The sequence below is a fragment of the Embiotoca jacksoni genome, unplaced genomic scaffold, assembly GCF_022577435.1.
Source record: "Embiotoca jacksoni isolate LCO1_2020_lvr unplaced genomic scaffold, fEmbJac1.0.p SCAF_19, whole genome shotgun sequence".
Lineage (NCBI taxonomy): Eukaryota > Metazoa > Chordata > Actinopteri > Embiotocidae > Embiotoca > Embiotoca jacksoni.
The window spans coordinates 1-12,500 of NW_027185329.1; positions in this window are offsets into that span (position 1 = coordinate 1).

A 12,500-nucleotide genomic window follows, 5' to 3' on the forward strand; every position below is an offset into this window, starting at 1 on the left:
AAGCAACACATTTAATATCATTTATTTCAGCAAAAATTGAAATTTAAAGTTGTTTGTGTTGCTTGCTTCCTGTTCTCAGTGTTTTCTCCTCCTATTATAACACTTTTACTTCATTACAGAGTGTTTCCACTTTACCCTCACAGTTGGAGATAACTTTGCAAATTAAGATTCAATGTTTTGAATATGTGATGTGGTCATTTTACATCCGTGCTGCTTTTAAAACTTTCAAAAACTATTAGAAACCAGCTTGTTGTGGCTTTAGGAATGACTTCCTGACACCGCAAACAGAACAGGAAGGAGTGACACAAACAACTTCAAAGATCATTTCTTGCTCAAATGACTCACATTAGACGTGTTGCTTTTATGCCGAATTTAGCAGAAGACTCCTAACTAGTAAAAAAAATTCAGAAAATATGGCAAACAAAGTAAAAAATATAGGTTGCCTCAACACAAATCTAAATATTTGATTTTTTTTTTAAGGGGCTTTGGTGAAGGAAAAAAACGAGGTTATGATGTTTCCGGCTCCTTTTTTTAAGCAGGTCTGAAACTCTTTATAATAATTTCATTATCTTTTAATTACTGCTGTGATTTCTCTTTATTTTGAATGCAGGACTTTAACTTGAAGTATAAGTGCAGTTTTGTTGTTTTTAATCAGAACTTTTCAGGCTTTTTCTTTTTGTGTGTTTCGTTTTTAGAAGGAGGGATTCACTCATGGGACTTTTTTGTAATATTTGTTTTATTTTCCTGCCTCGTCAGCAACATTTAAAAACTGGGGATATTTCTGTTTTCTCTGCAGCCGTTTCATTTCATGCTGTTGGTTGTTTTCCTGCTCGCTGATCCCTGACTGTGGTATGTCCAGTGTCAGACCCCCCCCCACCTCCCCACTGCCCCAACCCTCCACCCACCACCCCCACCCCGTCCCCTGCCAGGCGCCCGGTCTCACCTTTCACGGCCAGGGCCTGAGCTGACCTGAAGTGATTCCAGATGTGGGGATCTTTGTGACCCCCCCCCACACCCCCGTTCTCGCCCCCAGGCCTCTACCAGCCACTCCATCAGGGCTTGACAGCGTCCCCTCGGACAGCGTCTCTCCTCGCCTGAGCACATGACATACAGGGCAGCCACCACCTCCCCCACCCCCCCTCCTCCCTCCTCCCTCCCCACCCACCCACCCCCATCTTCAGCAGCACATCTGGAGCTCATTACAGCGGAGACAGTGCGAGCGAGGGAGGGGCGGGGAGTCTGCGTGCAGAGTGTGCAAAGAGAGCGTTTCTTCACCCTTCTCTCAAACATCCACCTTTTTTCTCCCCTTTATCCCCATTTTTTTTCCTCTTTGTTTTCTTTCCTCCTTAAACTTTTGCTTCCCTCCCCCCCTTCTCCGCCTGCAGTGATCTCGCTGTCAGTGCCACATGATCACAAATACTTTATTAATGAGTGGTTTTGGAAAAGAGCTCAGCACCAAAAAAAAAAAGAGAGCAGAAAATGTCGGAGTGAAATACGGCGCAGCTGTTAACAGTGTGCGGTTTGGGGTGAACAACCAAAAGAATGTCCCGAGATGTGGAGTTTCCACGCGAGTGGAGTTGACGGAGAGGTTGCACTGTTTGTGTGATTAAGTCACTATTATTACACACTTTTCATAAACACAGATGCCGGCCGGAGCGCGCGCCCTCCGCTGGACGCCGCAATCAGCTCCGAGCTGCCGTCCCGAGGTCAGCGCTGATCACCACGTGGAGCCACGCTGCTTGGCTTTTTCTTTTTCTGCAGGAAGTGAGCTTTTCCCCCCATAAAAAAAAGATGCTTTTTCTGATTAACACGGACTATCTCTGAACCTGCAGCCAAGACTGAGAACCTGGAGGGTTTGTTTGAAACTACAGGTCTTGTTTTCTGTCGGTTACATTCGGAGGTTTTTGCAGTTTGTGTCTTATGCAACAAAAGAGGGAAGTCAAGTTTGGGTCCGGTCAAACGGATGTCTTTGATCCAAACTGTTTAAATGTTTGAGTTGCATAAAGTGTAATTTTTTTCTTAAAACATGATGTCAGAAGTGGAACGTACCAAGAAAAATTGAAATTCTTCCATCATTCTTCGTTTGACCGCTGTTTTCCACATTTATAGATTCGTGGCATCAACATTTCAAAGACACGCATGCACAAAGAAGGAAGCAGTGGGATGGAGAGAGGAAGCTTTTCTTTTTTCTTACCTTCAAGTGTTGACTTTCAGACGTGGTTGGACGTTGGTACGTTTCCCTGGACGTCCCGTCGAGTACCGTCTGTGATTGGCACTAAATCTTCTCTTTTTGGGGAACAGAAAGGAGTCGCGGGGAACCAAATCTAATGAGTAAAGGTGGAACGATGATTGCGTTGTCATGTTGGAGAACCCTGTTGCCATGGCGACACAGTTCAAGTGGTTTAACAGTGAATGTTTTCCCCTTCGGACGCCTCAGAAGGTCCCAGTAGAACTCGGTGTTGACAGTCTGACTCTGGGGGACGAATTCAAGAAAACCCACCTGGTGTCTCCTGACCTGACACGCCTTCTTCTTCGGACAGTGAAGCTCCGCCCCCTCTTGAAACATTGAATGTCACTCAGAACACCTCGGCCGGCTCGTCGCTTCATCGCCGTAGACTTTCTGAAGGATTTCAAGGGTCTCTGTTGACCAATTCCTGTTGTGGAAATCACCGCATGGGCTAAGGAACAGTCGGCTGTAAGCGGACGTGTTGCAGATTTTCTGTTCCCCAAAAATTTGACCAGATGTTTCTGTGCTCCGGTTTCAGGTTTCCACGGTGACATCACTAATGTTCACGTACCAGCAGTCACGTTAACGTCTGATGTTGATGAAGAGAGAGTTTGTGCTACAAACTAGTTTGTGTCAGATTTACCGAACTCGGCAGAGATAAATGACACGTTTGGTTCTCGACCAATCATAGCTTATCATCTTTCACAACCGGTGTGATGTCATTGAGGAGGTGGAGCCAAGGACCGACTACCAGACGTAAGAACGTAGACAAACAGAGGCGTTCGAAGCAACTTACTGGGGATCGTTTCATCGGTCGCACCGAGAGGATGGTTGTTTGTCCTTCAGTCCGTCTTTCACTCTGTGCTGCGATTGGTTAACGTCACTTTTGGAAGTTGTCACATGATCCTAGAGAGACGAGTCCGTAGCTGGTTGGGTTGTTGTGATAACTTTTTAAAATCTTTGGTCATCGAACGTGATCCGGGACTTTGAGCGATGAAGTGAAACTGTTCGGTAAAAGGTTTAATGTTTGTCGCATTTTCTATTAAATGAATGAAAAGTCAAACTAAAAGTCAAGCATCAACCCACCGGTTGGTTTGTTGGTATTTTGGTCGTCGCCATCTTGCTTTTTTGGTGCCAGAAGTGACCATGTTTGGATTTCATGTGAGAACTTGATGCTTTTTGAATGGGAGTCTATTGGAGGTTTTGTTTGCCCCCTAGTGGTCCTCGGTGGTACTGCAGTTTAAGGCACTTGTGGATTGGCTTTACTTTTTCAGAGACTACATTCATTCTAATATATATAGAATACAATCCAACCACTAAAACTCACATTAACAGCTGTGGACAGAAACATGCATTAATTTGCATTTTATTTGGTAAACTGTTCTTGCAAATTTGGAGACTAAGAACACTTTTATATGCAGTTTGTGCTAAAAGCTGCAGCTGAATTGTTGCTATTAATTCCTCATTGATGCTGCAGGTCAAAGCTGAAACAGGAAGTGGGTCTGCAACAGGTTTTCTGTTTTCATTTTTGAGTTATTCGAGTTTGCTGGTTTGTTTCCGACCTCTCGCCAGCGTTTCCATGTTTTTCAGCTGCTAGTGTCACCTTATTATTCCTGATGGGACTGATGGCTATAAAAACTTTACAGGGTCAAACTTGTAATAAAATACACGTTAACCTTTAAATCCTGAGCTCCAAATGACAGGCTGCGTCTGCTGGGATTAAAAGCGCAGGAAGTCTGTGCAAACCGAAATGTCACATGCTGTATTTTCCCATGCTGAATGTAAAACGCAGTGACAAAGATAGTTGTGTTTTTTGTTTTTTTTTGCTCTCGTCCTGGAAGTAACGTAATTATGGTGCGATGGAACAATTCTGGCTCGACTTTAAACGCTCTGGTCCTGGATGAATTAGCATTTTAATTCTCTCGGCCCGCTGAGGTCCGGCAGGGAAACGAGCGAAAACAACAATTATGGTGAGTGACGTGACGCGCTGCTTCGGAGACGTCGTCGCCGTGTAATCACCGCCGCAGCTCGCGCTCCCTCGTGGCACACGAAAACTATTTAAAGTTTTTTTTTTTCTGTCGATGTCTTTTACAGGAAGTTCAGCCTTTCGAACACGTGGACGACCTGAGAAATATGTTTGCAGACGTTTACTGACCGCAGGGAGTCTGATCATCCGGGTGCTTCCAGATCTTTAAATCTGTCTGAAACAAAGCAGTAAGAAAAGATGATCAGCCTGCAGGTCACATGAACCCGTCAGCTGGTGTCCAAAACCTTCACATCACTGTGAACACTCCTGAGTCCGTGTGTCACCTCCACAGGAAGACGTGTTGCTCCCCCTGCTGGACGCCGACCAAACATACAGCTGCAGGTCAGAAACAGGAAGGAGTCACCGATCTCATCAGATGCTCCTCAAATCATCAATAAAATCAGGTCAGTTCTGAATATAAAAAATGTAATAGATAAAAATTTCACATATTGAATCATGTTCTCTGTAAAGCAATTAAATTTTGTTAGATTATTGTTGATCAGATTATTCCAGATATGTGTGTTTTATTTGATTGATGTGGCTCAGACCATTTCAAAGTAAAGGTTTTAAAGTATGCAAATAATCATACAAGAAAAGTCAACAGCTTCATAACAAAAGAATATAAACATTTAATCTCCTGATATAAGCTAAATAAATCATTAAAATAAAAAGAGTCGGTCATTAAAAAGAGTTTCCAATCGAAAGATTTATTTTTTGCCTGAGAATTATACAAATCTTTCTGCAAAAGCCCTCTTTTTTATTTCAGAGTAAAACTAATTAGTATAATTAAGATTAAATCTGGCAAAATAATAAATTGGCTACAAATCTGAGCAAGAAATTCAGGACAACTTAAAGTATTTAAATTCAACACAGAGCTGTGATTAAAGCTCATCATGTAGAGAATGAACAGACACAAACACAAAGAATGACATCTCTATCGCACACACACACACACACACACACACACACACACACACACACACACACACACACACACACACACACACACACACACACGGAGGAAGTGGTCTCCTCTGTTGGACAGTTGGAGATGATTACTCGGAGAAACACGACACTTCAGGCTCGGTTCTGATCAGCCAAATGTGGGCACATGTTACAGGTCCGAGGACGTCCCAACAAGTGTGTGTGTGTGTGTGTGTGTGTGTGTGTGTGTGTGTGTGTGTGTGTGTGTGTGTGTGTGTGTGTGTGTGTGTCTTTTGATCAGGGTCTAAACTCGAGGCTACGAGGAATGTTTCTTTTTCTCCTTTGAAGGCAGTTTTAGTTTTCTGTAATAGTTTTGGTTCAGCCCTAGAGTGTGTGTGTGTGTGTGTGTGTGTGTGTGTGTGTGTGTGTGTAAATGGGAGGGAGAGCTCTGAAATGAATATCATTGTCACATCTCGTGCCAGAGCAAATCTCCCCGTCCAAAACGAACAATTTGGAGCTGACGCCTGCCGTGGAAAATCTGCCTTCAATTTTCCCCCCGCTGGTGGCTGTGTGAGACACACACACACACACACACACACACACACACACACACACACACACACACACACACACACACGCTGCAAACTGAAGGTCGAGTACCCTCTGGCCTGCAGCAAGTGGACCCCAGAGTTTATTTTTTTTCTCAATTATCCATTTAGTGTAAGTGGCAGCCGCCTGATGGGCTCCACGCCGAGAGGAAATGTTTGTATTGTCCTTATTTAACAATGGCGTTTAAGTTAAGACCTGATTAGCGGGAGTGAGTCACCTCTGGGGAATAGATGTGTGATGTCGCTGCGCTTCTTTGTTTGTCTGGTTCCAGTAATCGCCTCCGGCCATCGCAGCTTCTTCACACCGTTTTCTCTTTAATTATCTTCAGCAGAGACACAACTTTTCAGAGATTCAGGTTCAGAGCACAGACTGGATATAAAAGTGTTCGTAGCTTCCGGGTTTGAAAAGTGAGGCTCGATGCAGAAGTGTCTTCAGCTGCAATACCAGCGAGTGCCACTAGAGGTCGGCTCCAAAAAGCCTCCGGCTCCATAGACTCCCATTCAACTTCTCTCATCAAATCCAAAGTGAATAAAATGTCTCCCGGAAGCTACGAACACTTTTATATCCAGTAAATGATTCAACCTTATAAAGTGAGCTGTAGTTATTTGTTTTTATTTCCTTGTACTTGACAGAACTTGAACTTTAATACTTTATATATTTTTGTCTTGATTTATTGCTAAAAGCTGTCGAATTTAAAAAGATATTTGACTTTAGATTGAACAGTGTTTGACTTGTTCCTCCACAGACCGACTATCTGGACTTTATGTCATGTGATCCCTCCTTCGCTCGAGTTTCAGGCTCAGCCAATCAGCCATACAAAAAGCGCTGACTCTGCAATTTCCAAAATGTGTCTGCTCTGGAAATCACAAGTTTCCACGACAGCGACCGTGTTTGGCAGCGTGGAGCGCTGAATCCGATCCCAAACTCTGCCGCAGCAACACATCAGAACCGCTGACTCGTCATCGTTCAGACGGGTCGTCCGGACCTGCTGCTCAGCTCTTTCCTTTCTGAGGAATCCTGCTTTCTGTGACTCATCGTCGGTCTGAACGGGCCTCGTGAAATCCTGCTGACGCCTGACTTCCCCTGACTCCTCTTCGTCCTTTATTTTCCCCTCTTGTCATTATGTTGGACTATTGTGCAGCGGAGGATCTTTTTTTTTCCTTCTTCTAAGTGAGGCCGGCAAACATCGTCAAACTCCAGAGACGGCAGGGATGATGTTACAGCGAGAGGAAATGAAACTCTGACCCACGAGACGGGGAATATTTCAGAAATGACTGTAACTCTGGTTGATATTTTTTTCTACTGAAACTACAAAAAAACCCGAAAAACAGATGTCGTGAAAAACCACAAGAGGGCGCCGTTCATACGGACTCTCCTCGCATGCACGGAAAATACGGCCGCATTTGAACGCAGCGTCAGTCACGTGACTTCCCTCCTGAGGTGTTTTTGGACAGTTCATCCTCTGATTGGTCGACCCTCGTTCACTCAGAACCTTCTCACGCTCCCATTTTAAATTTTTTTTTTTTTTTACCAAGTATATAAAACTACCTCCATCATCATCATCATCATCGCCACGGTGACGTCGGCACTATTAAACCGTGAGTAACCAAACAACCAGAACATGCTAAGAACACGCGGCGCTCTCCGAGGAGGTGATCGCCGTCTTTGTGATGAATATCAGCAGATTTGTGGAATCTGATCTGTGCAACATGTGTTTGTGATGACGGAGCCGCCTGCGGCCGCGTGATGGATGTCGGTGCCGGCCCGGGACCGCGATGAAGCTTTTTGATCACTCCATCAGGAGGGGAGGGGGGCAGAGAGAGGGGGAGGGAGGGGGCAGGAATGAGCTAATATTAACAGTCATGTGAAACGTCCGGACTGCAGTCGTGACAAATTCAAACAAACAGGGCGCCGAACATTCGAAAACGTCACTCAGCGACACGTCGAACACGCACACGCGTGTTCAGAGGACTCACGCAGACACGCACGTCGTCTCGGTTAAATAAACCCCGAAGCGGGTTTTTAAAGGTCCAGAAAACAACCAGTCTGAAAAACCACAAGAAATATTTCCAACACGCAACTCACATCTCCCTCCGTCTCATCGGCTGTCAATCACTTCGGACTCCTCCGGTCCGCCCGTCGGCCCGTGTGGTCCAAACACCAGAACCTCAACCACAGATTTGACAACAATCTGTAGTTTTATTTTTGTCTCGGAGCCCAGAAGGTCCGACTGGAAGAGACGTTTCGTTTGCAGGCTGAAAAAGAGTTTTTAAGAAGGTTCTGAGAGAATCTGGAGAACCTCCAACCTCCATTTCTCTCTATTCAAACGATGACATCACAATCACGCCGTCTGCAAACCAATCGAAGTCAAGTAGAGGCGGCGACGACGGGACGGAGGCGTGTCACGCAAAGTTCAGGATCCGGTCCTGGACTCCCACCTTCGTCCGGTCTTTGACGATCTTCACTAAACATCATCTGTTTAATCGTTGAAAACCTGCAGCAGCAACGAGCTCAGTTTGTCAGAATTATTAATATATTTATTAATATACAATTTAGTCATTATTTCTTGCATTAACTTGTTTCATAAGCAGCCTGTGTGTGTGTGTGTGTGTGTGTGTGTGTGTGTGTGTGTGTGTGTGTGTGTCTCTATGACTGTGTATACACACTGTTTTTTGGTGGTGACTGAAGCAGGGCTTTAACAGATGAGGGTGCAGTTCGGCGTTTGGCCACCAGGGGACATGAAAGCGATGGCTGGCACCGACTCAGCAGGAGGAAGAGGCCGGTTTACTGTTGGATGAAGAGGAGTAATGAAGAGGAGTGATGAAGGAAGTAGAGCAGGTTGTTATCGTCACATCACAGCTCCTCATCATGTTATAATTTTATGAAACTTATATTTACTTTTTACTGGAGGGGTGAAAACACCTGTTTGTTATAGAGGTGAGAGTGTGTGGTGTTGGATTTATATTCTTATTGTTATATTATATAACAACAATAGAAACCTGCACACATAAACAAAAACTACATGTATGTGAGATTCAGCGAATTTAGTTTGAGGGACCTTTTGAATTAAAATCTACTTCTGAAGCAAATTAAAAGCAGAAGAAACCAAAAACAGATCTCCTCCTCAACCATGTGACCTGATGACACTCAATACATGTATTTATTCATAGATTGTTTTTACAAAAGAAGAGTGGTGCATTATTCTAGAATGACTTTTCTTTTTTATATTTTTAAATCACATTTTAACATGTTTTTATGTTCCTTTATTAATATCTGCATGTCACCTTCTGGCTGGAAAACACTTTGAGCTGCATTTCTTTCATAAAAGGTTCTATAAAAATAAAGTTTATGATTAATTGATGAGGAGAATATTTTCGTGTTAAGCTTCTTGTTCTGGTTGGATGAGGTCACATCCAGGAAGCTGTTCACTTATTCTTTTGCAAACTTTTGGCACCTTTTGGTTCTTTTTTGATCCACCATCAATAAATAATATCTACTGTTGAACTGAGGACGTGTCACGTGTCCTCCCCCCTTCCCCTCCCCCTCCCCACGGTTCAGGATCAGATCATGTCATTGATCTCTTGTCCTCACAACCGATGATGATGATGATGATGATGATCTCACACTAACTGGAGCACGAACCCGTTTCCCTTTGATGTGTGTGTGTGTGTGTGTGTGTGTGTGTGTGTGTGTGTGTGTGTGTGTGTCGGGGGAGGAGGGGGAGGGGGAGGACATCTCACGCATGAAAAAAAAAATCCAGTCTGCCCTTTATTGGGTCGCGGAAGTGGAGGAAGGGGGTGGGGGGTCTCTGCTACCGACCAATGAGCTGTAACGGGAGCAGCGGCGCCGTCTGACAACCCTCCCGCCCCCCCCCCCCTCCACTCCGAGGTGATCATCCGGGATGCTGCACGGACGGACGGACGGATGCTGCACCGCTCTAACTGGTACCGGACGGATCATTAACGGACGCGCGCGGAGGATCCCGTCGACGTGATGATGATGGTGTTGATGAAGATGATGATGATGGAGAGGAGACCGCTGCTGTCAGCGCTACACGCGACACTCGTGAGACACTGAGAAGGTAACCGGACATCATCAGTCAGTGTTTTATCACAGATGATGATGATGATGATGATGATGGAGCTGCTGTTTACCCTGCACGCGCTCAGTGTTGTGTTGTGTGTCAGCTGTATGACGGGCCTGCAGGAGGTGTCTGACTCCTCTGAGTCAACAACTGTTTCCTGTTCAACATTGATTCCTTGATTTCGGAGCTCTGCAGCCACTGTTTCCATTTTAAAGGGAAAAACCGTCTTTTTGTTTTTTTTATTGGATTATTTCTCTCATGCAAGTTTCAAGTCTTCTCTTTGATCAACAGAGCAGAGTGAAAGTAAGAGGTCTGTATGTTGGTCACATGTTTGCTGGGACCAAAGACTGTTTCTAAAAGAGTTCGTAGCTTCAGGTCTGTAAAATGGTTCCGATCCAGAAGTGTCTTCAGCTGCAATACCAGCGAGTGCCACTAGAGGTCGGCTCCAAAAAGCCTCCGGCTCCATAGACTCCCATTCAACTTCTCTCATCAAATCCAAAGTGAATAAAATGTGTCCATCAGTTATCTCGGTGTTGTTAGCTAAAGTCACTCCTTCTTATTAGTTTTCTGGAGGTCCATCTGAAAATAATCCCTCATTCATTAGAAAAGAAGATTCAAGAAGACCTGTTTTTGGGGGCGTGTCTGTTTGATTGACAGGCCTGTGGTGCAGTCAGGTTACAGCTATCGGTGGGCTTCATAATGTTCAAGAACCAACGGGTGACGTCACTGCTGGTTGCCGCTTGTTTTAAACACACATAATGGATGTTTGATTGACAGCCGTCTCAGCCAATGTTCTCCCTCCATCTGTTTACATCAGTAAGAGTTAGTGTGGGTGCTGATCTGGGATCAGCTGCAGCAGCTGAAGTTCAGGTCTGTTTACCGTCGTCTCTCCGCCGGACTTCGACCTCGTCGGTCTTCTTTTACACTTTAAACTCAGTGGAAACATCCAAACAGATTTATCTGGACCGTCTGCTTGTTGAACTGAATTTGTTTCTGATTTTCAGGCTCGACAAAAACGTAATGAGGTTCTGGGACTTTAAGGAAACGTGCTCATTTAGTTCTCATCTAGTTTGAGGACGAGAAAAGCTTGGAAAAGTAGTATTTTTATTTCCTGCTTGAACTTGAAGTATCTTAACTTGGATGCACTTTTTTTTGGTACATTTTATTATTAAGATCTGCTTTAAATTGCATCCAACATAGAAACAGGAAAAAAAACTATTTTTAATCCTTCTGATCCTGATGATGCAAAAGTTTCATTCATTGTTGAGATTAAATTTGAATTCAGTATTTCTACATTGTGGTGTTGCTGCTTTAGATGATTTTAAATCTTTGTCCTCTGCAGATTTCTGTAATTTGAGCTATAACATGACACCGAGTTATTGATTCTTATTAAAAGTGGTGTTCAGTAATATGAACCTCGGAGGGGCGTCGGCCTGACGCTCATTAATAATAAATGCATCCGATTGTTGACTGGATGGGAGTCACACGGGACAACATTAAGTTCGGAGCGGTTTGGAGCAGGAAGTGACCATATTTGGACGAGCTGGGGGAGGAGCCAGCGGTGGATCTGACCAATCTGATCGGAAACCTGACGATGCTACGTCCCGCCCACCGATAGCTGTAACCTGACTGCACCACAGGCCTGTCAATCAAACAGACACGCCCCCAAAAACAGGTCTTCTTGAATCTTCTTTTCTAATGAATGAGGGATTATTTTCAGATGGACCTCCAGAAAACTAAGAAGAAGGAGTGACTTTAGCTAACAACACCGAGATAACTGATGGACACATTTTATTCACTTTGGATTTGATGAGAGAAGTTGAATGGGAGTCTATGGAGCCGGAGGCTTTTTGGAGCCGACCTCTAGTGGCACTTGCTGGTATTGCAGCTGAAGGCCTCATTTTTCAGACGTGGAAGCTACAAACTCTTTTATAAACAATCTGCGGTGATAATCACAGATTGTTACAGATTAGCAGATGCTGTTTCTTCACCTCCTGGATGGAGGATGTCTCTCAGGTTTTATTTTTTGCACAAGTGAGTGAAACTTGAATCTGATTTGAAGCTCGACACACAGAAGTAAGAAAACACAACAACGGGAGCAGTAAATCTCAGAGTGAAAGCTCGTTGTTTGGACTGATTGCATAATGTGTTTGGCTGAGAAGAAGGAAGCCTGTCTGCCCCCCCCCCCTCCTTCCTCCTCCTCCTCCTTCAGACCTGCAGCGCCTCATCACTCCTCAGTGAGCCGGCTGCATGTGAGGAATGTGAGGCAAGTGTGTGAGGAGAGGGAGGACAGCCAGGGGGGAGGTGGTGGTGGTGGTGGTGGGGGGGGATTCCTCGAATGTTATCAGCAGCCAACAGGACGTTGTGTATCTGCAGGTCGCTCTGAATCAGGAGTTTTACAGAAACCTCGTCAGGCTGCAGGTGTTTGTGTTCAGAAATGTTTTTAATTTACATACTCGGCTCTGATTGGCCGGTTATTGGGGTGTTGAAGGACGTGTGAATCACCTCCTGGTTTTTAACTCACTTCAAGATTGAAGTTCAGAACTATTTCTGGTGTAAATATTGGAAAACGAAACATGTCAGACTTTCTGGTGAGAATAAATCAATAAAAACCTCTAAAATTATCAGAT